At 48.4% G+C, this 23,522-nt stretch overlaps 21 non-coding genes across 21 annotated transcripts; 14 read left to right on the forward strand and 7 right to left on the reverse strand.

Moving 5' to 3' along the window:
* Window positions 1-5,415: 5,415 nt before the first annotated feature.
* On the reverse strand, window positions 5,416-5,488 carry Trnav-uac. The gene has a single exon. It is a non-coding gene; the product is annotated as a tRNA-Val (tRNA).
* A 235-nt stretch (window positions 5,489-5,723) lies between these two features.
* On the forward strand, window positions 5,724-5,795 carry Trnap-cgg. Its single transcript has one exon. It is a non-coding gene; the product is annotated as a tRNA-Pro (tRNA).
* A 1,642-nt stretch (window positions 5,796-7,437) lies between these two features.
* Trnap-ugg lies at window positions 7,438-7,509 on the forward strand. Its single transcript has one exon. It is a non-coding gene; the product is annotated as a tRNA-Pro (tRNA).
* Window positions 7,510-8,110: 601 nt separating this feature from the next.
* Window positions 8,111-8,183, reverse strand: Trnav-uac. Its single transcript has one exon. It is a non-coding gene; the product is annotated as a tRNA-Val (tRNA).
* A 235-nt stretch (window positions 8,184-8,418) lies between these two features.
* Trnap-cgg lies at window positions 8,419-8,490 on the forward strand. The gene has a single exon. It is a non-coding gene; the product is annotated as a tRNA-Pro (tRNA).
* Window positions 8,491-10,056: 1,566 nt separating this feature from the next.
* Window positions 10,057-10,128, forward strand: Trnap-ugg. The gene has a single exon. It is a non-coding gene; the product is annotated as a tRNA-Pro (tRNA).
* Window positions 10,129-10,729: 601 nt separating this feature from the next.
* Window positions 10,730-10,802, reverse strand: Trnav-uac. The gene has a single exon. It is a non-coding gene; the product is annotated as a tRNA-Val (tRNA).
* Window positions 10,803-11,037: 235 nt separating this feature from the next.
* On the forward strand, window positions 11,038-11,109 carry Trnap-cgg. Its single transcript has one exon. It is a non-coding gene; the product is annotated as a tRNA-Pro (tRNA).
* A 1,566-nt stretch (window positions 11,110-12,675) lies between these two features.
* On the forward strand, window positions 12,676-12,747 carry Trnap-ugg. The gene has a single exon. It is a non-coding gene; the product is annotated as a tRNA-Pro (tRNA).
* Window positions 12,748-13,348: 601 nt separating this feature from the next.
* On the reverse strand, window positions 13,349-13,421 carry Trnav-uac. Its single transcript has one exon. It is a non-coding gene; the product is annotated as a tRNA-Val (tRNA).
* Window positions 13,422-13,656: 235 nt separating this feature from the next.
* Trnap-cgg lies at window positions 13,657-13,728 on the forward strand. The gene has a single exon. It is a non-coding gene; the product is annotated as a tRNA-Pro (tRNA).
* A 1,641-nt stretch (window positions 13,729-15,369) lies between these two features.
* Window positions 15,370-15,441, forward strand: Trnap-ugg. Its single transcript has one exon. It is a non-coding gene; the product is annotated as a tRNA-Pro (tRNA).
* Window positions 15,442-16,042: 601 nt separating this feature from the next.
* On the reverse strand, window positions 16,043-16,115 carry Trnav-uac. The gene has a single exon. It is a non-coding gene; the product is annotated as a tRNA-Val (tRNA).
* A 235-nt stretch (window positions 16,116-16,350) lies between these two features.
* Window positions 16,351-16,422, forward strand: Trnap-cgg. Its single transcript has one exon. It is a non-coding gene; the product is annotated as a tRNA-Pro (tRNA).
* A 1,640-nt stretch (window positions 16,423-18,062) lies between these two features.
* Trnap-ugg lies at window positions 18,063-18,134 on the forward strand. Its single transcript has one exon. It is a non-coding gene; the product is annotated as a tRNA-Pro (tRNA).
* Window positions 18,135-18,735: 601 nt separating this feature from the next.
* On the reverse strand, window positions 18,736-18,808 carry Trnav-uac. Its single transcript has one exon. It is a non-coding gene; the product is annotated as a tRNA-Val (tRNA).
* Window positions 18,809-19,043: 235 nt separating this feature from the next.
* Trnap-cgg lies at window positions 19,044-19,115 on the forward strand. Its single transcript has one exon. It is a non-coding gene; the product is annotated as a tRNA-Pro (tRNA).
* Window positions 19,116-20,756: 1,641 nt separating this feature from the next.
* On the forward strand, window positions 20,757-20,828 carry Trnap-ugg. Its single transcript has one exon. It is a non-coding gene; the product is annotated as a tRNA-Pro (tRNA).
* A 601-nt stretch (window positions 20,829-21,429) lies between these two features.
* Trnav-uac lies at window positions 21,430-21,502 on the reverse strand. The gene has a single exon. It is a non-coding gene; the product is annotated as a tRNA-Val (tRNA).
* Window positions 21,503-21,737: 235 nt separating this feature from the next.
* On the forward strand, window positions 21,738-21,809 carry Trnap-cgg. The gene has a single exon. It is a non-coding gene; the product is annotated as a tRNA-Pro (tRNA).
* A 1,641-nt stretch (window positions 21,810-23,450) lies between these two features.
* On the forward strand, window positions 23,451-23,522 carry Trnap-ugg. The gene has a single exon. It is a non-coding gene; the product is annotated as a tRNA-Pro (tRNA).

Consider the following 23,522-nt stretch of genomic DNA (forward strand, 5'->3'; position numbering starts at 1 on the left):
GAAGAACCAAGGCGCAGTATTCTAGTGTCGAACCGGTACTGCAAATTGGGATTAAGCAAAAATTTATTGTGTGGTCGAGCGACAGCCTCGGCTCGCTCCTCCTACATGATCGCTTCTTGTGCGGAATAATTCCTAGCTCGCCGATGGCTTCAGAGTTGGTCTTCTCGAAGTTTTGCTTTCGCACTGCATTCCGCAATCTTTTCGTTATGAGTTGTGTGCTTCGGTTTCCCGACTTTCTTGTGTTTAGTGTGTTTGGCTTCTCTTAACCCTTAGCCACCGCTTGCCGAAATTTCCACACTATCATCTGTCGATCTGCAGAGCTCGATGAAGGCATCGCGGCCGTTCCTGAGCTCGTGGAACGGTCGAATCTGTAGTTGTTTCCAGATCTCTCCCACACAACGGCCTCCCAGAAGCTTGGATTACAGAAGTACGCCACTACTCCCAGCCGGAGATTCACGATTGAAAGCAGAATGACATGAGCTACACGCAGCTCCGATTTTTTTTTTTTTTGTGTCTGACCTACTTTGAAAGACTTTGTAGTCGATTTACTTACTACTATCGCTGTTGGAAACCAGGTGATAACCGCACAGTATTTTAGAGACGATCAGGTAATGAAAATTTAGAATAAGTAAAACAGTATCAAAAGAAGTTGTGTGGTGGAGCAGCACATGCAATTCACGCTTCCTAGATAATCGTTACTGCATAGAATAATTCTTTTGTCTGCGGCGTCTTCAGTATCCGTCTTCTGGAAATTTTGCTTGCAGTATATTTTGCAATCTTTTCGTTATGAGTTGGTGCTTGGTTTCCCGATGTTCTTTTGTTTAGTGCATTCGCCTCCTCTTAACCCTGAGAAACCACATACCGAAACTGAGGCACTGCCGGCTGTTCATAAGCAGTGCTCGGTGAAGTTATTTCGCTTTTTATTCGTTGCCTTTAATATTCTTCTCAACAGTGGTGAGTGCTGCCTGCAGAAAGCGTTTATCTTGCGAATTCGCGTGAAAGTTTGTGTTCCCTGTGAGGCCCACTACTTGGGATTAACTTGACTGCTCCAGCCAGGTGGCTCGTTGGTCAAGGGTTCCCGGGTTCAAATCCCGGACGAGCCCTTGCGTTTTCCGAGATTTAATTGATGGGCTGGACTTACAAGATACCTGGTGCTCACTTCGCCCGCAGGTGACCGGATATACGTATGTTACCGCTGCCTCCGCTAGTCGTCTGGATAGGTTCTATGTATCTAAAGACATTTTAAGCGCTGCCAGGGATTGTGAAATATGGCCTGTTAATTTTAGCGACCACTGTGCGTATCACATCACGCTTCGGCATGTCTCGCAGAAAACCTTTTTGGGTCGAGGCGTCTGGCAACTGAACGTCGCACTGTTGAACGACTGCGACCTGAAGAAGGATCTTATTGCCACGTGGCAATGGTGCCTCCAGCGACGACAAAGATATAGGGAGCGTGTTCATTGGTGGACGGAGTTAGTGAAGCCGCACATAAAGAAATGTATTTGTCAGTTTGCCAGGGCTAAGGCGTACTGGAAGAAACAGACGTTGGAGTTTTATTTTACCGCTCTCCGCCAGTTGTATGACGATTCCTCTGCACTGCCTGGCAATCTCCTACGCATTAAACGTACCAAAGCCAAAATCACCGCTTTGGTTCGTGAGTCTCTGGCAGGAGCCCAAGTCAGGGCACGCTCTTCCGATGACACCTTTAACGAGTCAGCGTCCTTGTACCACGTCATACGGGAAGCTAAAAGAGGCAGACAAAAAATCATTACTCAACTGACAGATGACGAAGGTCGTGTTTATGATGAGCAAGGCGAGCTTAAGACCTTTATTCGGAATCATTTCCGGCAACTTTACTCACTGCATGACACAGATGTAGAGGCGGGAGAGGAATTTTTGTCTAACATTACGGCATCGGTGGATCCGGACGACCACGCACAGCTCCTGGCAACCATAACTAACTTCGAAGTGAAGTCTATCATTACGTCTGCGGCGAAAGGAAAAGCTGCAGGCTTAGACGGTTTGCCGATTGAATTTTATCTTCGGTACTGGGATGTTTTCGGCGACGAACTGACTACCATGTATAATGAATTGTTAATGAATACTGCTCTTCCATCACAGTTTACTGAGGGCATGATAGTCTTAGTCTCCAAACCGTCGCCGGGGACTTCACTCAATAACTTACGACCAATCACCCTACTCAACGCAGATTTCAAAATCTTTACTAGGATTATCAATGCCAGACTCAAGCCAGTCCTTCGTAAAGTTCTTGGTTCATATCACATGAACGTGGTTACTGGCCGATCAATGATAGACGCCCTGTGCGAATACCGAGATATTGCATATTTGACTTGGATTTGCAAGACCACGTTGGCAATAGTCTTTTTTGACTTCGATAAGGCATTTGATAGGACTAACCACGGATTTCTGTTCAGAACGCTGGAAAAACTGGGTTTCAACCAGCATTTCGTACAGATAATAAGAAACTGTATCTGCAATACGTCTTCCCGCGTGAAATTCAACGGCCAGTTAACAGCCCCTGTGCCCATTCAACAAGGTTTGCGACAAGGGTGCCCGCTTTCTACGACTCTTTTCGCCATTGCTATAGAGCCACTACTGAAGACGTTTTGCGTCACCTTACCGGGTCTTCAAACGCTGAATACAACGACCGTCTGTCATGCCTATGCGGACGATATTAGCGTCCTTATCAACAACGACGAAGAGTTCGATACCGTGCGACGGCTTGTACACCGGTATGCCAGAGCCTGCGGTGCACGCCTTAACGAACGGAAATCCAAAGTCTTGCATTTAGGTCCGCAGGCTCGCTTTGCGAACACCGTTTGGTTAGAGGCAACCGACCAACTCAAGCACCTTGGTTTGATTCTCACTTCGAATCCACGGGAAATGGTGAGAGTGAATTGGGAACAGAAGCTCAACGTCCTTCGAGCTTTGATTCGAGAGCATAATATGCGGTCTTTAGACAGGATTCAGAGAGCACATTTCGTCAATTATTATGTTCTCAGCAAGATTTACCATGTTGCCGCTGTTCTCCCTATTCCTACCGATATTGCAAACAGAATTTTAGCTCTTGCAGGCTGGTACGTTTGGCGAGGTAATATTTTTAAAGTCGCTTTCAAGGCTACCGCTTTACCTCACTATAAAGGTGGTCTAGCCCTTAAAGATGTTGAATCACAGTGCTTAGCGATTTTTCTAGCTAGAACATCAAGGATCTTACGATGTAGTCAGACAGGTCTTACGGCACGTCTACTCCAGCAGTTACGACCATCGGATTTGACGCCACCGATAAATGTTGGACCTATCCATCCCGAGCTCGTTCATATTCGCCGATTTTACGTGGAGTCCAGCTATGTGCATCAACACCTGCAAGCATTCACTGCTGCGGCTGTCTACAGTGTATTTACGAATCGGCAACAGAATAACTCTATAGAAATGAAGTATCCTGGCAAGAACTGGCGACAAATTTGGATGAATATCAGCACTCCTCTTCTTCGTTCCCGAGTACGATCCGTGTGGTATGATGTTGTGAACGAGGTGATGCCCACGGGGGAGAAATTGTGTAAGATCCAATTACGGCCTACACCGACTTGCGACGCATGTGGACATGTGGAAACATTGCAACACATATTATACTGCAGAGATCAAACGCAAATCTGGAACTGGACTAGAATGAAACTGGCTCTTATTAATAGAACGTCGCCATCCGCAATACAACTGCAGGATATATTCCACCCGGACTGGCAATTATTTCCGAAATCTAAAAATAATAGCTATACCTGGTTAATTGGACAGTACCTCTATTATATGCTGACGACTAAAACGCCTACACTTTCTGATTTTCATATGTATCTTATTGCTGAATATTGCGCGATCAAACGATTACGAAAATATAAAGAAAAATTTCAGAAATTTCTCACCGTTGCTTTGAATGATGGAAAACTTTAAGTGTGCGAACCATTGAGTACGATTATTGCTTTTTATTTCTTTCTTCTATTATTAGGGTATCTCTTTGTCAGTTCTCCGGACTTTATTGTTTCATAGGTGGTACAATGTGTGCACCTAAGGTCAAAGAGAAGCAGCATGCAACAGGATGCCAAGCTTGTGGAGCCAATATTTATTTCTGTTTCTTTACGTTCCCCAGAAGACACGTATATTTTAATTTGATGTAGTTTAACTCAGACGAGGCAGTATTTCTTTCTAGATACCCGTTTTTTCCTCAATACGGACCTTTATTTCTCCTTATTATCTACGATACAGAAAGAGAATCATATGCTCTTGTTGTTTTTGTCTCCACCAACTCAAGGAACACACCAGTTACTTTAGTGAATAACAGCAAGGAAACTGCACGGCGGCCATCTCGGCGAACATACTCTCAACGCTAAGAGATGACAACATTGAATCAAGCCTTCAAGCAACTGAAACATCGACTAATGCAGAACGACACGGAAATATTCATGCCATTACTAAGTGAAGACGAGCTTGAGAGGTAGTGATCCTGAGATATACCACCGCCAAAAAAAAAAAAAATAATAAAAAAAAAAAATAATAAAAAATAAAAAAAAATAAAAAAATAAAATAAAAAAAAACAAAAAAAAAACTTAAAACAAAAAATACAAAAGAACAGTCTCCACTAAAAAAGCGCAGAAGCTAGCCGAAGAAGGCACAAAAAGGTGAGCGTATGGATGGGCTGTGTGGGGAGAAGGGAGGCCCAAAAAAAAAAAAAAAAAAAAAAAAAAAAGGGGTATGATTCCTGCTTTGGGTGCAGGAGGTCCCGGGTTCAAATCCCGGACGATCCCTGCCATTTTGACCGTGCTGAAGCGTAGGTGGAACTCAGCCCCGGTTGCAGCTCCTCAATGAAGAGTAGACGCCTGTTATAGCACGTGGATATAACAAGAATGCGGCACCAGTAAAGTACGTAGGTGGAATTCGGTAGAAAGGCAGACGGTAATTTTGCATGCAACGGAAAACAAGGTTGTCTTTGCGGGATATGTGCACCGTGAGTGGAGATTCAGCTTAATTGTGCGACAGTCTACCCTCATCTTACTAGCGACGGCAACAACCAAGGGGTGGCATGTAAGATTGAGCGTGGCTAAGAGTTTCTCATTATTAGTTAGCATCACACTTTAACAGAGCTGTGACAAGGCGAGTAGGGTGAGCTCAGGAAAGCCAGTAGCAAGCGCACTTGAAGTAGCCCTGAAGAACCGGATTATAAATTTTGCCAGCCATAATGGAGCTAGGGGCGTTCTCAGTTACCAAATACCGGTGCAATAAGAGAGCTACAGTATTTGACAGTAAAATGACGCCCTATCCGTCTAGCATACAACATTGCTTGTCTCTGCATACGCGGACGTGAGGTCATCTCGGAAATGAAATCCGAAATATAGATTAAAATTGTTGTGTTCCCGCCCGGGATCGAACCGGGGACCTTCTGCGTGTAAAGCAGACGTGATAACCGCTACACCACGGAAACGACGGTTCTTTTCATGTACCACCCGGAGACTCGTAATAGCAACAGTTTTTCTTCTGTGTTAGCAAGGGCATCGGCTACGAGCTCCCTCCGATTCGTGAAGTTCCTGCAGTAAAAGACGTCGATGAAAACAATCCAACCGCGACAGACAGGGAGAACGCTGGCTGAGCTGCAGCCCTACATGGTGAGACCATCAAAGGTGGCGTCATTGACATGCAGTGCGTTTTCGGAACGAATAGGCTCGTTGGTCTAGGGGTATGATTCCTGCTTCGGGTGCAGGAGGTCCCGAGTTCAAATCCCGGACGAGCCCTTGCGTTTTGTACAACGGTGTGGTAACAAATCGCATGGCGGTGGCTGTTTCGCGCATTTCCAGGCCTCCAAGTCAGCGCTAAAATCCGACAACCAGTTCTGAAACCGTTTCATGTTTCATTTGAGCCATGTGCACCCTGCTGATGGAACGTTTGAAGTTGATTTAAATGGTCACAGTAGAGATCGTAGCAAGTGTCTTGCTGAGTGCGACGAAAACGGGTTTCCGCCCGCAATCGAGCCGGGGACCTTCTGCGTGTTCGGCACGGCGCCTGGGCTCGGCGGCAGCTGCTGCTCTTTCCTTCCTTACGAGATACCGTCGATTCGCGCAGTCGTTATTGCAAAAGATGTCACCAAAGGCAATCGCTTCGTTAGCGGCACTTTGCCTGGGCTCCGCGGCAGCTCTACATGGAGGCACCAGCAGCCCAGCCAGGCCGCCGCCGGCACCGGTGCGCCACAGCGCAAGGAGCCGGCGGCCGCCCTGCAATGCCCCTGTCGTTGCATATTCCACCCGCCCCATATCCTCTCCATGTCTGACTCACTACCCCAAATGACACTGCAGTCGACGTGCTTATTACTATCGCTTTTGGAAGAACCAAGGCGCAGTATTCTAGTGTCGAACCGGTACTGCAAATTGGGATTAAGCAAAAATTTATTTTGTGGTCGAGCGACAGCCTCGGCTCGCTCCTCCTACATGATCGCTTCTTGTGCGGAATAATTCCTAGCTCGCCGATGGCTTCAGAGTTGGTCTTCTCGAAGTTTTGCTTTCGCACTGCATTCCGCAATCTTTTCGTTATGAGTTGTGTGCTTCGGTTTCCCGACTTTCTTGTGTTTAGTGTGTTTGGCTTCTCTTAACCCTTAGCCACCGCTTGCCGAAATTTCCACACTATCATCTGTCGATCTGCAGAGCTCGATGAAGGCATCGCGGCCGTTCCTGAGCTCGTGGAACGGTCGAATCTGTAGTTGTTTCCAGATCTCTCCCACACAACGGCCTCCCAGAAGCTTGGATTACAGAAGTACGCCACTACTCCCAGCCGGAGATTCACGATTGAAAGCAGAATGACATGAGCTACACGCAGCTCCGATTTTTTTTTTTTTGTGTCTGACCTACTTTGAAAGACTTTGTAGTCGATTTACTTACTACTATCGCTGTTGGAAACCAGGTGATAACCGCACAGTATTTTAGAGACGATCAGGTAATGAAAATTTAGAATAAGTAAAACAGTATCAAAAGAAGTTGTGTGGTGGAGCAGCACATGCAATTCACGCTTCCTAGATAATCGTTACTGCATAGAATAATTCTTTTGTCTGCGGCGTCTTCAGTATCCGTCTTCTGGAAATTTTGCTTGCAGTATATTTTGCAATCTTTTCGTTATGAGTTGGTGCTTGGTTTCCCGATGTTCTTTTGTTTAGTGCATTCGCCTCCTCTTAACCCTGAGAAACCACATACCGAAACTGAGGCACTGCCGGCTGTTCATAAGCAGTGCTCGATGAAGTTATTTCGCTTTTTATTCGTTGCCTTTAATATTCTTCTCAACAGTGGTGAGTGCTGCCTGCAGAAAGCGTTTATCTTGCGAATTCGCGTGAAAGTTTGTGTTCCCTGTGAGGCCCACTACTTGGGATTAACTTGACTGCTCCAGCCAGGTGGCTCGTTGGTCTAGGGGTATGATTCCTGCTTTGGGTGCAGGAGGTCCCGGGTTCAAATCCCGGACGAGCCCTGCCATTTTGACCGTGCTGAAGCGTAGGTGGAACTCAGCCCCGGTTGCAGCTCCTCAATGAAGAGTAGACGCCTGTTATAGCACGTGGATATAACAAGAATGCGGCACCAGTAAAGTACGTAGGTGGAATTCGGTAGAAAGGCAGACGGTAATTTTGCATGCAACGGAAAACAAGGTTGTCTTTGCGGGATATGTGCACCGTGAGTGGAGATTCAGCTTAATTGTGCGACAGTCTACCCTCATCTTACTAGCGACGGCAACAACCAAGGGGTGGCATGTAAGATTGAGCGTGGCTAAGAGTTTCTCATTATTAGTTAGCATCACACTTTAACAGAGCTGTGACAAGGCGAGTAGGGTGAGCTCAGGAAAGCCAGTAGCAAGCGCACTTGAAGTAGCCCTGAAGAACCGGATTATAAATTTTGCCAGCCATAATGGAGCTAGGGGCGTTCTCAGTTACCAAATACCGGTGCAATAAGAGAGCTACAGTATTTGACAGTAAAATGACGCCCTATCCGTCTAGCATACAACATTGCTTGTCTCTGCATACGCGGACGTGAGGTCATCTCGGAAATGAAATCCGAAATATAGATTAAAATTGTTGTGTTCCCGCCCGGGATCGAACCGGGGACCTTCTGCGTGTAAAGCAGACGTGATAACCGCTACACCACGGAAACGACGGTTCTTTTCATGTACCACCCGGAGACTCGTAATAGCAACAGTTTTTCTTCTGTGTTAGCAAGGGCATCGGCTACGAGCTCCCTCCGATTCGTGAAGTTCCTGCAGTAAAAGACGTCGATGAAAACAATCCAACCGCGACAGACAGGGAGAACGCTGGCTGAGCTGCAGCCCTACATGGTGAGACCATCAAAGGTGGCGTCATTCACATGCAGTGCGTTTTCGGAACGAATAGGCTCGTTGGTCTAGGGGTATGATTCCTGCTTCGGGTGCAGGAGGTCCCGGGTTCAAATCCCGGACGAGCCCTTGCGTTTTGTACAACGGTGTGGTAACAAATCGCATGGCGGTGGCTGTTTCGCGCATTTCCAGGCCTCCAAGTCAGCGCTAAAATCCGACAACCAGTTCTGAAACCGTTTCATGTTTCATTTGAGCCATGTGCACCCTGCTGATGGAACGTTTGAAGTTGATTTAAATGGTCACAGTAGAGATCGTAGCAAGTGTCTTGCTGAGTGCGACGAAAACGGGTTTCCGCCCGCAATCGAGCCGGGGACCTTCTGCGTGTTCGGCACGGCGCCTGGGCTCGGCGGCAGCTGCTGCTCTTTCCTTCCTTACGAGATACCGTCGATTCGCGCAGTCGTTATTGCAAAAGATGTCACCAAAGGCAATCGCTTCGTTAGCGGCACACAGCGCAAGGAGCCGGCGGCCGCCCTGCAATGCCCCTGTCGTTGCATATTCCACCCGCCCCATATCCTCTCCATGTCTGACTCACTACCCCAAATGACACTGCAGTCGACGTGCTTATTACTATCGCTTTTGGAAGAACCAAGGCGCAGTATTCTAGTGTCGAACCGGTACTGCAAATTGGGATTAAGCAAAAATTTATTTTGTGGTCGAGCGACAGCCTCGGCTCGCTCCTCCTACATGATCGCTTCTTGTGCGGAATAATTCCTAGCTCGCCGATGGCTTCAGAGTTGGTCTTCTCGAAGTTTTGCTTTCGCACTGCATTCCGCAATCTTTTCGTTATGAGTTGTGTGCTTCGGTTTCTCGACTTTCTTGTGTTTAGTGTGTTTGGCTTCTCTTAACCCTTAGCCACCGCTTGCCGAAATTTCCACACTATCATCTGTCGATCTGCAGAGCTCGATGAAGGCATCGCGGCCGTTCCTGAGCTCGTGGAACGGTCGAATCTGTAGTTGTTTCCAGATCTCTCCCACACAACGGCCTCCCAGAAGCTTGGATTACAGAAGTACGCCACTACTCCCAGCCGGAGATTCACGATTGAAAGCAGAATGACATGAGCTACACGCAGCTCCGATTTTTTTTTTTTGTGTCTGACCTACTTTGAAAGACTTTGTAGTCGATTTACTTACTACTATCGCTGTTGGAAACCAGGTGATAACCGCACAGTATTTTAGAGACGATCAGGTAATGAAAATTTAGAATAAGTAAAACAGTATCAAAAGAAGTTGTGTGGTGGAGCAGCACATGCAATTCACGCTTCCTAGATAATCGTTACTGCATAGAATAATTCTTTTGTCTGCGGCGTCTTCAGTATCCGTCTTCTGGAAATTTTGCTTGCAGTATATTTTGCAATCTTTTCGTTATGAGTTGGTGCTTGGTTTCCCGATGTTCTTTTGTTTAGTGCATTCGCCTCCTCTTAACCCTGAGAAACCACATACCGAAACTGAGGCACTGCCGGCTGTTCATAAGCAGTGCTCGGTGAAGTTATTTCGCTTTTTATTCGTTGCCTTTAATATTCTTCTCAACAGTGGTGAGTGCTGCCTGCAGAAAGCGTTTATCTTGCGAATTCGCGTGAAAGTTTGTGTTCCCTGTGAGGCCCACTACTTGGGATTAACTTGACTGCTCCAGCCAGGTGGCTCGTTGGTCTAGGGGTATGATTCCTGCTTTGGGTGCAGGAGGTCCCGGGTTCAAATCCCGGACGAGCCCTGCCATTTTGACCGTGCTGAAGCGTAGGTGGAACTCAGCCCCGGTTGCAGCTCCTCAATGAAGAGTAGACGCCTGTTATAGCACGTGGATATAACAAGAATGCGGCACCAGTAAAGTACGTAGGTGGAATTCGGTAGAAAGGCAGACGGTAATTTTGCATGCAACGGAAAACAAGGTTGTCTTTGCGGGATATGTGCACCGTGAGTGGAGATTCAGCTTAATTGTGCGACAGTCTACCCTCATCTTACTAGCGACGGCAACAACCAAGGGGTGGCATGTAAGATTCAGCGTGGCTAAGAGTTTCTCATTATTAGTTAGCATCACACTTTAACAGAGCTGTGACAAGGCGAGTAGGGTGAGCTCAGGAAAGCCAGTAGCAAGCGCACTTGAAGTAGCCCTGAAGAACCGGATTATAAATTTTGCCAGCCATAATGGAGCTAGGGGCGTTCTCAGTTACCAAATACCGGTGCAATAAGAGAGCTACAGTATTTGACAGTAAAATGACGCCCTATCCGTCTAGCATACAACATTGCTTGTCTCTGCATACGCGGACGTGAGGTCATCTCGGAAATGAAATCCGAAATATAGATTAAAATTGTTGTGTTCCCGCCCGGGATCGAACCGGGGACCTTCTGCGTGTAAAGCAGACGTGATAACCGCTACACCACGGAAACGACGGTTCTTTTCATGTACCACCCGGAGACTCGTAATAGCAACAGTTTTTCTTCTGTGTTAGCAAGGGCATCGGCTACGAGCTCCCTCCGATTCGTGAAGTTCCTGCAGTAAAAGACGTCGATGAAAACAATCCAACCGCGACAGACAGGGAGAACGCTGGCTGAGCTGCAGCCCTACATGGTGAGACCATCAAAGGTGGCGTCATTCACATGCAGTGCGTTTTCGGAACGAATAGGCTCGTTGGTCTAGGGGTATGATTCCTGCTTCGGGTGCAGGAGGTCCCGGGTTCAAATCCCGGACGAGCCCTTGCGTTTTGTACAACGGTGTGGTAACAAATCGCATGGCGGTGGCTGTTTCGCGCATTTCCAGGCCTCCAAGTCAGCGCTAAAATCCGACAACCAGTTCTGAAACCGTTTCATGTTTCATTTGAGCCATGTGCACCCTGCTGATGGAACGTTTGAAGTTGATTTAAATGGTCACAGTAGAGATCGTAGCAAGTGTCTTGCTGAGTGCGACGAAAACGGGTTTCCGCCCGCAATCGAGCCGGGGACCTTCTGCGTGTTCGGCACGGCGCCTGGGCTCGGCGGCAGCTGCTGCTCTTTCCTTCCTTACGAGATACCGTCGATTCGCGCAGTCGTTATTGCAAAAGATGTCACCAAAGGCAATCGCTTCGTTAGCGGCACACAGCGCAAGGAGCCGGCGGCCGCCCTGCAATGCCCCTGTCGTTGCATATTCCACCCGCCCCATATCCTCTCCATGTCTGACTCACTACCCCAAATGACACTGCAGTCGACGTGCTTATTACTATCGCTTTTGGAAGAACCAAGGCGCAGTATTCTAGTGTCGAACCGGTACTGCAAATTGGGATTAAGCAAAAATTTATTGTGTGGTCGAGCGACAGCCTCGGCTCGCTCCTCCTACATGATCGCTTCTTGTGCGGAATAATTCCTAGCTCGCCGATGGCTTCAGAGTTGGTCTTCTCGAAGTTTTGCTTTCGCACTGCATTCCGCAATCTTTTCGTTATGAGTTGTGTGCTTCGGTTTCCCGACTTTCTTGTGTTTAGTGTGTTTGGCTTCTCTTAACCCTTAGCCACCGCTTGCCGAAATTTCCACACTATCATCTGTCGATCTGCAGAGCTCGATGAAGGCATCGCGGCCGTTCCTGAGCTCGTGGAACGGTCGAATCTGTAGTTGTTTCCAGATCTCTCCCACACAACGGCCTCCCAGAAGCTTGGATTACAGAAGTACGCCACTACTCCCAGCCGGAGATTCACGATTGAAAGCAGAATGACATGAGCTACACGCAGCTCCGATTTTTTTTTTTTGTGTCTGACCTACTTTGAAAGACTTTGTAGTCGATTTACTTACTACTATCGCTGTTGGAAACCAGGTGATAACCGCACAGTATTTTAGAGACGATCAGGTAATGAAAATTTAGAATAAGTAAAACAGTATCAAAAGAAGTTGTGTGGTGGAGCAGCACATGCAATTCACGCTTCCTAGATAATCGTTACTGCATAGAATAATTCTTTTGTCTGCGGCGTCTTCAGTATCCGTCTTCTGGAAATTTTGCTTGCAGTATATTTTGCAATCTTTTCGTTATGAGTTGGTGCTTGGTTTCCCGATGTTCTTTTGTTTAGTGCATTCGCCTCCTCTTAACCCTGAGAAACCACATACCGAAACTGAGGCACTGCCGGCTGTTCATAAGCAGTGCTCGGTGAAGTTATTTCGCTTTTTATTCGTTGCCTTTAATATTCTTCTCAACAGTGGTGAGTGCTGCCTGCAGAAAGCGTTTATCTTGCGAATTCGCGTGAAAGTTTGTGTTCCCTGTGAGGCCCACTACTTGGGATTAACTTGACTGCTCCAGCCAGGTGGCTCGTTGGTCTAGGGGTATGATTCCTGCTTTGGGTGCAGGAGGTCCCGGGTTCAAATCCCGGACGAGCCCTGCCATTTTGACCGTGCTGAAGCGTAGGTGGAACTCAGCCCCGGTTGCAGCTCCTCAATGAAGAGTAGACGCCTGTTATAGCACGTGGATATAACAAGAATGCGGCACCAGTAAAGTACGTAGGTGGAATTCGGTAGAAAGGCAGACGGTAATTTTGCATGCAACGGAAAACAAGGTTGTCTTTGCGGGATATGTGCACCGTGAGTGGAGATTCAGCTTAATTGTGCGACAGTCTACCCTCATCTTACTAGCGACGGCAACAACCAAGGGGTGGCATGTAAGATTGAGCGTGGCTAAGAGTTTCTCATTATTAGTTAGCATCACACTTTAACAGAGCTGTGACAAGGCGAGTAGGGTGAGCTCAGGAAAGCCAGTAGCAAGCGCACTTGAAGTAGCCCTGAAGAACCGGATTATAAATTTTGCCAGCCATAATGGAGCTAGGGGCGTTCTCAGTTACCAAATACCGGTGCAATAAGAGAGCTACAGTATTTGACAGTAAAATGACGCCCTATCCGTCTAGCATACAACATTGCTTGTCTCTGCATACGCGGACGTGAGGTCATCTCGGAAATGAAATCCGAAATATAGATTAAAATTGTTGTGTTCCCGCCCGGGATCGAACCGGGGACCTTCTGCGTGTAAAGCAGACGTGATAACCGCTACACCACGGAAACGACGGTTCTTTTCATGTACCACCCGGAGACTCGTAATAGCAACAGTTTTTCTTCTGTGTTAGCAAGGGCATCGGCTACGAGCTCCCTCCGATTCGTGAAGTTCCTGCAGTAAAAGACGTCGATGAAAACAATCCAACCGCGACAGACAGGGAGAACGCTGGCTGAGCTGCAGCCCTACATGGTGAGACCATCAAAGGTGGCGTCATTCACATGCAGTGCGTTTTCGGAACGAATAGGCTCGTTGGTCTAGGGGTATGATTCCTGCTTCGGGTGCAGGAGGTCCCGGGTTCAAATCCCGGACGAGCCCTTGCGTTTTGTACAACGGTGTGGTAACAAATCGCATGGCGGTGGCTGTTTCGCGCATTTCCAGGCCTCCAAGTCAGCGCTAAAATCCGACAACCAGTTCTGAAACCGTTTCATGTTTCATTTGAGCCATGTGCACCCTGCTGATGGAACGTTTGAAGTTGATTTAAATGGTCACAGTAGAGATCGTAGCAAGTGTCTTGCTGAGTGCGACGAAAACGGGTTTCCGCCCGCAATCGAGCCGGGGACCTTCTGCGTGTTCGGCACGGCGCCTGGGCTCGGCGGCAGCTGCTGCTCTTTCCTTCCTTACGAGATACCGTCGATTCGCGCAGTCGTTATTGCAAAAGATGTCACCAAAGGCAATCGCTTCGTTAGCGGCACTTTGCCTGGGCTCCGCGGCAGCTCTACATGGAGGCACCAGCAGCCCAGCCAGGCCGCCGCCGGCACCGGTGCGCCACAGCGCAAGGAGCCGGCGGCCGCCCTGCAATGCCCCTGTCGTTGCATATTCCACCCGCCCCATATCCTCTCCATGTCTGACTCACTACCCCAAATGACACTGCAGTCGACGTGCTTATTACTATCGCTTTTGGAAGAACCAAGGCGCAGTATTCTAGTGTCGAACCGGTACTGCAAATTGGGATTAAGCAAAAATTTATTGTGTGGTCGAGCGACAGCCTCGGCTCGCTCCTCCTACATGATCGCTTCTTGTGCGGAATAATTCCTAGCTCGCCGATGGCTTCAGAGTTGGTCTTCTCGAAGTTTTGCTTTCGCACTGCATTCCGCAATCTTTTCGTTATGAGTTGTGTGCTTCGGTTTCCCGACTTTCTTGTGTTTAGTGTGTTTGGCTTCTCTTAACCCTTAGCCACCGCTTGCCGAAATTTCCACACTATCATCTGTCGATCTGCAGAGCTCGATGAAGGCATCGCGGCCGTTCCTGAGCTCGTGGAACGGTCGAATCTGTAGTTGTTTCCAGATCTCTCCCACACAACGGCCTCCCAGAAGCTTGGATTACAGAAGTACGCCACTACTCCCAGCCGGAGATTCACGATTGAAAGCAGAATGACATGAGCTACACGCAGCTCCGATTTTTTTTTTTTGTGTCTGACCTACTTTGAAAGACTTTGTAGTCGATTTACTTACTACTATCGCTGTTGGAAACCAGGTGATAACCGCACAGTATTTTAGAGACGATCAGGTAATGAAAATTTAGAATAAGTAAAACAGTATCAAAAGAAGTTGTGTGGTGGAGCAGCACATGCAATTCACGCTTCCTAGATAATCGTTACTGCATAGAATAATTCTTTTGTCTGCGGCGTCTTCAGTATCCGTCTTCTGGAAATTTTGCTTGCAGTATATTTTGCAATCTTTTCGTTATGAGTTGGTGCTTGGTTTCCCGATGTTCTTTTGTTTAGTGCATTCGCCTCCTCTTAACCCTGAGAAACCACATACCGAAACTGAGGCACTGCCGGCTGTTCATAAGCAGTGCTCGGTGAAGTTATTTCGCTTTTTATTCGTTGCCTTTAATATTCTTCTCAACAGTGGTGAGTGCTGCCTGCAGAAAGCGTTTATCTTGCGAATTCGCGTGAAAGTTTGTGTTCCCTGTGAGGCCCACTACTTGGGATTAACTTGACTGCTCCAGCCAGGTGGCTCGTTGGTCTAGGGGTATGATTCCTGCTTTGGGTGCAGGAGGTCCCGGGTTCAAATCCCGGACGAGCCCTGCCATTTTGACCGTGCTGAAGCGTAGGTGGAACTCAGCCCCGGTTGCAGCTCCTCAATGAAGAGTAGACGCCTGTTATAGCACGTGGATATAACAAGAATGCGGCACCAGTAAAGTACGTAGGTGGAATTCGGTAGAAAGGCAGACGGTAATTTTGCATGCAACGGAAAACAAGGTTGTCTTTGCGGGATATGTGCACCGTGAGTGGAGATTCAGCTTAATTGTGCGACAGTCTACCCTCATCTTACTAGCGACGGCAACAACCAAGGGGTGGCATGTAAGATTGAGCGTGGCTAAGAGTTTCTCATTATTAGTTAGCATCACACTTTAACAGAGCTGTGACAAGGCGAGTAGGGTGAGCTCAGGAAAGCCAGTAGCAAGCGCACTTAAAGTAGCCCTGAAGAACCGGATTATAAATTTTGCCAGCCATAATGGAGCTAGGGGCGTTCTCAGTTACCAAATACCGGTGCAATAAGAGAGCTACAGTATTTGACAGTAAAATGACGCCCTATCCGTCTAGCATACAACATTGCTTGTCTCTGCATACGCGGACGTGAGGTCATCTCGGAAATGAAATCCGAAATATAGATTAAAATTGTTGTGTTCCCGCCCGGGATCGAACCGGGGACCTTCTGCGTGTAAAGCAGACGTGATAACCGCTACACCACGGAAACGACGGTTCTTTTCATGTACCACCCGGAGACTCGTAATAGCAACAGTTTTTCTTCTGTGTTAGCAAGGGCATCGGCTACGAGCTCCCTCCGATTCGTGAAGTTCCTGCAGTAAAAGACGTCGATGAAAACAATCCAACCGCGACAGACAGGGAGAACGCTGGCTGAGCTGCAGCCCTACATGGTGAGACCATCAAAGGTGGCGTCATTCACATGCAGTGCGTTTTCGGAACGAATAGGCTCGTTGGTCTAGGGGTATGATTCCTGCTTCGGGTGCAGGAGGTCCCGGGTTCAAATCCCGGACGAGCCCTTGCGTTTTGTACAACGGTGTGGTAACAAATCGCATGGCGGTGGCTGTTTCGCGCATTTCCAGGCCTCCAAGTCAGCGCTAAAATCCGACAACCAGTTCTGAAACCGTTTCATGTTTCATTTGAGCCATGTGCACCCTGCTGATGGAACGTTTGAAGTTGATTTAAATGGTCACAGTAGAGATCGTAGCAAGTGTCTTGCTGAGTGCGACGAAAACGGGTTTCCGCCCGCAATCGAGCCGGGGACCTTCTGCGTGTTCGGCACGGCGCCTGGGCTCGGCGGCAGCTGCTGCTCTTTCCTTCCTTACGAGATACCGTCGATTCGCGCAGTCGTTATTGCAAAAGATGTCACCAAAGGCAATCGCTTCGTTAGCGGCACTTTGCCTGGGCTCCGCGGCAGCTCTACATGGAGGCACCAGCAGCCCAGCCAGGCCGCCGCCGGCACCGGTGCGCCACAGCGCAACGAGCCGGCGGCCGCCCTGCAATGCCCCTGTCGTTGCATATTCCACCCGCCCCATATCCTCTCCATGTCTGACTCACTACCCCAAATGACACTGCAGTCGACGTGCTTATTACTATCGCTTTTGGAAGAACCAAGGCGCAGTATTCTAGTGTCGAACCGGTACTGCAAATTGGGATTAAGCAAAAATTTATTGTGTGGTCGAGCGACAGCCTCGGCTCGCTCCTCCTACATGATCGCTTCTTGTGCGGAATAATTCCTAGCTCGCCGATGGCTTCAGAGTTGGTCTTCTCGAAGTTTTGCTTTCGCACTGCATTCCGCAATCTTTTCGTTATGAGTTGTGTGCTTCGGTTTCCCGACTTTCTTGTGTTTAGTGTGTTTGGCTTCTCTTAACCCTTAGCCACCGCTTGCCGAAATTTCCACACTATCATCTGTCGATCTGCAGAGCTCGATGAAGGCATCGCGGCCGTTCCTGAGCTCGTGGAACGGTCGAATCTGTAGTTGTTTCCAGATCTCTCCCACACAACGGCCTCCCAGAAGCTTGGATTACAGAAGTACGCCACTACTCCCAGCCGGAGATTCACGATTGAAAGCAGAATGACATGAGCTACACGCAGCTCCGATTTTTTTTTTTGTGTCTGACCTACTTTGAAAGACTTTGTAGTCGATTTACTTACTACTATCGCTGTTGGAAACCAGGTGATAACCGCACAGTATTTTAGAGACGATCAGGTAATGAAAATTTAGAATAAGTAAAACAGTATCAAAAGAAGTTGTGTGGTGGAGCAGCACATGCAATTCACGCTTCCTAGATAATCGTTACTGCATAGAATAATTCTTTTGTCTGCGGCGTCTTCAGTATCCGTCTTCTGGAAATTTTGCTTGCAGTATATTTTGCAATCTTTTCGTTATGAGTTGGTGCTTGGTTTCCCGATGTTCTTTTGTTTAGTGCATTCGCCTCCTCTTAAACCTGAGAAACCACATACCGAAACTGAGGCACTGCCGGCTGTTCATAAGCAGTGCTCGGTGAAGTTATTTCGCTTTTTATTCGTTGCCTTTAATATTCTTCTCAACAGTGGTGAGTGCTGCCTGCAGAAAGCGTTTATCTTGCGAATTCGCGTGAAAGTTTGTGTTCCCTGTGAGGCCCACTACTTGGGATTAACTTGACTGCTCCAGCCAGGTGGCTCGTTGGTCTAGGGGTATGATTCCTGCTTTGGGTGCAGGAGGTCCCGGGTTCAAATCCCGGACGAGCCCTGCCATTTTGACCGTGCTGAAGCGTAGGTGGAACTCAGCCCCGGTTGCAGCTCCTCAATGAAGAGTAGACGCCTGTTATAGCACGTGGATATAACAAGAATGCGGCACCAGTAAAGTACGTAGGTGGAATTCGGTAGAAAGGCAGACGGTAATTTTGCATGCAACGGAAAACAAGGTTGTCTTTGCGGGATATGTGCACCGTGAGTGGAGATTCAGCTTAATTGTGCGACAGTCTACCCTCATCTTACTAGCGACGGCAACAACCAAGGGGTGGCATGTAAGATTGAGCGTGGCTAAGAGTTTCTCATTATTAGTTAGCATCACACTTTAACAGAGCTGTGACAAGGCGAGTAGGGTGAGCTCAGGAAAGCCAGTAGCAAGCGCACTTAAAGTAGCCCTGAAGAACCGGATTATAAATTTTGCCAGCCATAATGGAGCTAGGGGCGTTCTCAGTTACCAAATACCGGTGCAATAAGAGAGCTACAGTATTTGACAGTAAAATGACGCCCTATCCGTCTAGCATACAACATTGCTTGTCTCTGCATACGCGGACGTGAGGTCATCTCGGAAATGAAATCCGAAATATAGATTAAAATTGTTGTGTTCCCGCCCAGGATCGAACCGGGGACCTTCCGCGTGTAAAGCAGACGTGATAACCGCTACACCACGGAAACGACGGTTCTTTTCATGTACCACCCGGAGACTCGTAATAGCAACAGTTTTTCTTCTGTGTTAGCAAGGGCATCGGCTACGAGCTCCCTCCGATTCGTGAAGTTCCTGCAGTAAAAGACGTCGATGAAAACAATCCAACCGCGACAGACAGGGAGAACGCTGGCTGAGCTGCAGCCCTACATGGTGAGACCATCAAAGGTGGCGTCATTCACATGCAGTGCGTTTTCGGAACGAATAGGCTCGTTGGTCTAGGGGTATGATTCCTGCTTCGGGTGCAGGAGGTCCCGGGTTCAAATCCCGGACGAGCCCTTGCGTTTTGTACAACGGTGTGGTAATAAATCGCATGGCGGTGGCTGTTTCGCGCATTTCCAGGCCTCCAAGTCAGCGCTAAAATCCGACAACCAGTTCTGAAACCGTTTCATGTTTCATTTGAGCCATGTGCACCCTGCTGATGGAACGTTTGAAGTTGATTTAAATGGTCACAGTAGAGATCGTAGCAAGTGTCTTGCTGAGTGCGACGAAAACGGGTTTCCGCCCGCAATCGAGCCGGGGACCTTCTGCGTGTTCGGCACGGCGCCTGGGCTCGGCGGCAGCTGCTGCTCTTTCCTTCCTTACGAGATACCGTCGATTCGCGCAGTCGTTATTGCAAAAGATGTCACCAAAGGCAATCGCTTCGTTAGCGGCACTTTGCCTGGGCTCCGCGGCAGCTCTACATGGAGGCACCAGCAGCCCAGCCAGGCCGCCGCCGGCACCGGTGCGCCACAGCGCAAGGAGCCGGCGGCCGCCCTGCAATGCCCCTGTCGTTGCATATTCCACCCGCCCCATATCCTCTCCATGTCTGACTCACTACCCCAAATGACACTGCAGTCGACGTGCTTATTACTATCGCTTTTGGAAGAACCAAGGCGCAGTATTCTAGTGTCGAACCGGTACTGCAAATTGGGATTAAGCAAAAATTTATTGTGTGGTCGAGCGACAGCCTCGGCTCGCTCCTCCTACATGATCGCTTCTTGTGCGGAATAATTCCTAGCTCGCCGATGGCTTCAGAGTTGGTCTTCTCGAAGTTTTGCTTTCGCACTGCATTCCGCAATCTTTTCGTTATGAGTTGTGTGCTTCGGTTTCCCGACTTTCTTGTGTTTAGTGTGTTTGGCTTCTCTTAACCCTTAGCCACCGCTTGCCGAAATTTCCACACTATCATCTGTCGATCTGCAGAGCTCGATGAAGGCATCGCGGCCGTTCCTGAGCTCGTGGAACGGTCGAATCTGTAGTTGTTTCCAGATCTCTCCCACACAACGGCCTCCCAGAAGCTTGGATTACAGAAGTACGCCACTACTCCCAGCCGGAGATTCACGATTGAAAGCAGAATGACATGAGCTACACGCAGCTCCGATTTTTTTTTTTTGTGTCTGACCTACTTTGAAAGACTTTGTAGTCGATTTACTTACTACTATCGCTGTTGGAAACCAGGTGATAACCGCACAGTATTTTAGAGACGATCAGGTAATGAAAATTTAGAATAAGTAAAACAGTATCAAAAGAAGTTGTGTGGTGGAGCAGCACATGCAATTCACGCTTCCTAGATAATCGTTACTGCATAGAATAATTCTTTTGTCTGCGGCGTCTTCAGTATCCGTCTTCTGGAAATTTTGCTTGCAGTATATTTTGCAATCTTTTCGTTATGAGTTGGTGCTTGGTTTCCCGATGTTCTTTTGTTTAGTGCATTCGCCTCCTCTTAACCCTGAGAAACCACATACCGAAACTGAGGCACTGCCGGCTGTTCATAAGCAGTGCTCGGTGAAGTTATTTCGCTTTTTATTCGTTGCCTTTAATATTCTTCTCAACAGTGGTGAGTGCTGCCTGCAGAAAGCGTTTATCTTGCGAATTCGCGTGAAAGTTTGTGTTCCCTGTGAGGCCCACTACTTGGGATTAACTTGACTGCTCCAGCCAGGTGGCTCGTTGGTCTAGGGGTATGATTCCTGCTTTGGGTGCAGGAGGTCCCGGGTTCAAATCCCGGACGAGCCCTGCCATTTTGACCGTGCTGAAGCGTAGGTGGAACTCAGCCCCGGTTGCAGCTCCTCAATGAAGAGTAGACGCCTGTTATAGCACGTGGATATAACAAGAATGCGGCACCAGTAAAGTACGTAGGTGGAATTCGGTAGAAAGGCAGACGGTAATTTTGCATGCAACGGAAAACAAGGTTGTCTTTGCGGGATATGTGCACCGTGAGTGGAGATTCAGCTTAATTGTGCGACAGTCTACCCTCATCTTACTAGCGACGGCAACAACCAAGGGGTGGCATGTAAGATTGAGCGTGGCTAAGAGTTTCTCATTATTAGTTAGCATCACACTTTAACAGAGCTGTGACAAGGCGAGTAGGGTGAGCTCAGGAAAGCCAGTAGCAAGCGCACTTGAAGTAGCCCTGAAGAACCGGATTATAAATTTTGCCAGCCATAATGGAGCTAGGGGCGTTCTCAGTTACCAAATACCGGTGCAATAAGAGAGCTACAGTATTTGACAGTAAAATGACGCCCTATCCGTCTAGCATACAACATTGCTTGTCTCTGCATACGCGGACGTGAGGTCATCTCGGAAATGAAATCCGAAATATAGATTAAAATTGTTGTGTTCCCGCCCGGGATCGAACCGGGGACCTTCTGCGTGTAAAGCAGACGTGATAACCGCTACACCACGGAAACGACGGTTCTTTTCATGTACCACCCGGAGACTCGTAATAGCAACAGTTTTTCTTCTGTGTTAGCAAGGGCATCGGCTACGAGCTCCCTCCGATTCGTGAAGTTCCTGCAGTAAAAGACGTCGATGAAAACAATCCAACCGCGACAGACAGGGAGAACGCTGGCTGAGCTGCAGCCCTACATGGTGAGACCATCAAAGGTGGCGTCATTCACATGCAGTGCGTTTTCGGAACGAATAGGCTCGTTGGTCTAGGGGTATGATTCCTGCTTCGGGTGCAGGAGGTCCCGGGTTCAAATCCCGGACGAGCCCTTGCGTTTTGTACAACGGTGTGGTAACAAATCGCATGGCGGTGGCTGTTTCGCGCATTTCCAGGCCTCCAAGTCAGCGCTAAAATCCGACAACCAGTTCTGAAACCGTTTCATGTTTCATTTGAGCCATGTGCACCCTGCTGATGGAACGTTTGAAGTTGATTTAAATGGTCACAGTAGAGATCGTAGCAAGTGTCTTGCTGAGTGCGACGAAAACGGGTTTCCGCCCGCAATCGAGCCGGGGACCTTCTGCGTGTTCGGCACGGCGCCTGGGCTCGGCGGCAGCTGCTGCTCTTTCCTTCCTTACGAGATACCGTCGATTCGCGCAGTCGTTATTGCAAAAGATGTCACCAAAGGCAATCGCTTCGTTAGCGGCACTTTGCCTGGGCTCCGCGGCAGCTCTACATGGAGGCACCAGCAGCCCAGCCAGGCCGCCGCCGGCACCGGTGCGCCACAGCGCAAGGAGCCGGCGGCCGCCCTGCAATGCCCCTGTCGTTGCATATTCCACCCGCCCCATATCCTCTCCATGTCTGACTCACTACCCCAAATGACACTGCAGTCGACGTGCTTATTACTATCGCTTTTGGAAGAACCAAGGCGCAGTATTCTAGTGTCGAACCGGTACTGCAAATTGGGATTAAGCAAAAATTTATTGTGTGGTCGAGCGACAGCCTCGGCTCGCTCCTCCTACATGATCGCTTCTTGTGCGGAATAATTCCTAGCTCGCCGATGGCTTCAGAGTTGGTCTTCTCGAAGTTTTGCTTTCGCACTGCATTCCGCAATCTTTTCGTTATGAGTTGTGTGCTTCGGTTTCCCGACTTTCTTGTGTTTAGTGTGTTTGGCTTCTCTTAACCCTTAGCCACCGCTTGCCGAAATTTCCACACTATCATCTGTCGATCTGCAGAGCTCGATGAAGGCATCGCGGCCGTTCCTGAGCTCGTGGAACGGTCGAATCTGTAGTTGTTTCCAGATCTCTCCCACACAACGGCCTCCCAGAAGCTTGGATTACAGAAGTACGCCACTACTCCCAGCCGGAGATTCACGATTGAAAGCAGAATGACATGAGCTACACGCAGCTCCGATTTTTTTTTTTTGTGTCTGACCTACTTTGAAAGACTTTGTAGTCGATTTACTTACTACTATCGCTGTTGGAAACCAGGTGATAACCGCACAGTATTTTAGAGACGATCAGGTAATGAAAATTTAGAATAAGTAAAACAGTATCAAAAGAAGTTGTGTGGTGGAGCAGCACATGCAATTCACGCTTCCTAGATAATCGTTACTGCATAGAATAATTCTTTTGTCTGCGGCGTCTTCAGTATCCGTCTTCTGGAAATTTTGCTTGCAGTATATTTTGCAATCTTTTCGTTATGAGTTGGTGCTTGGTTTCCCGATGTTCTTTTGTTTAGTGCATTCGCCTCCTCTTAACCCTGAGAAACCACATACCGAAACTGAGGCACTGCCGGCTGTTCATAAGCAGTGCTCGGTGAAGTTATTTCGCTTTTTATTCGTTGCCTTTAATATTCTTCTCAACAGTGGTGAGTGCTGCCTGCAGAAAGCGTTTATCTTGCGAATTCGCGTGAAAGTTTGTGTTCCCTGTGAGGCCCACTACTTGGGATTAACTTGACTGCTCCAGCCAGGTGGCTCGTTGGTCTAGGGGTATGATTCCTGCTTTGGGTGCAGGAGGTCCCGGGTTCAAATCCCGGACGAGCCC

The sequence above is a fragment of the Schistocerca americana genome, chromosome 2, assembly GCF_021461395.2.
Source record: "Schistocerca americana isolate TAMUIC-IGC-003095 chromosome 2, iqSchAmer2.1, whole genome shotgun sequence".
NCBI lineage: Eukaryota > Metazoa > Arthropoda > Insecta > Orthoptera > Acrididae > Schistocerca > Schistocerca americana.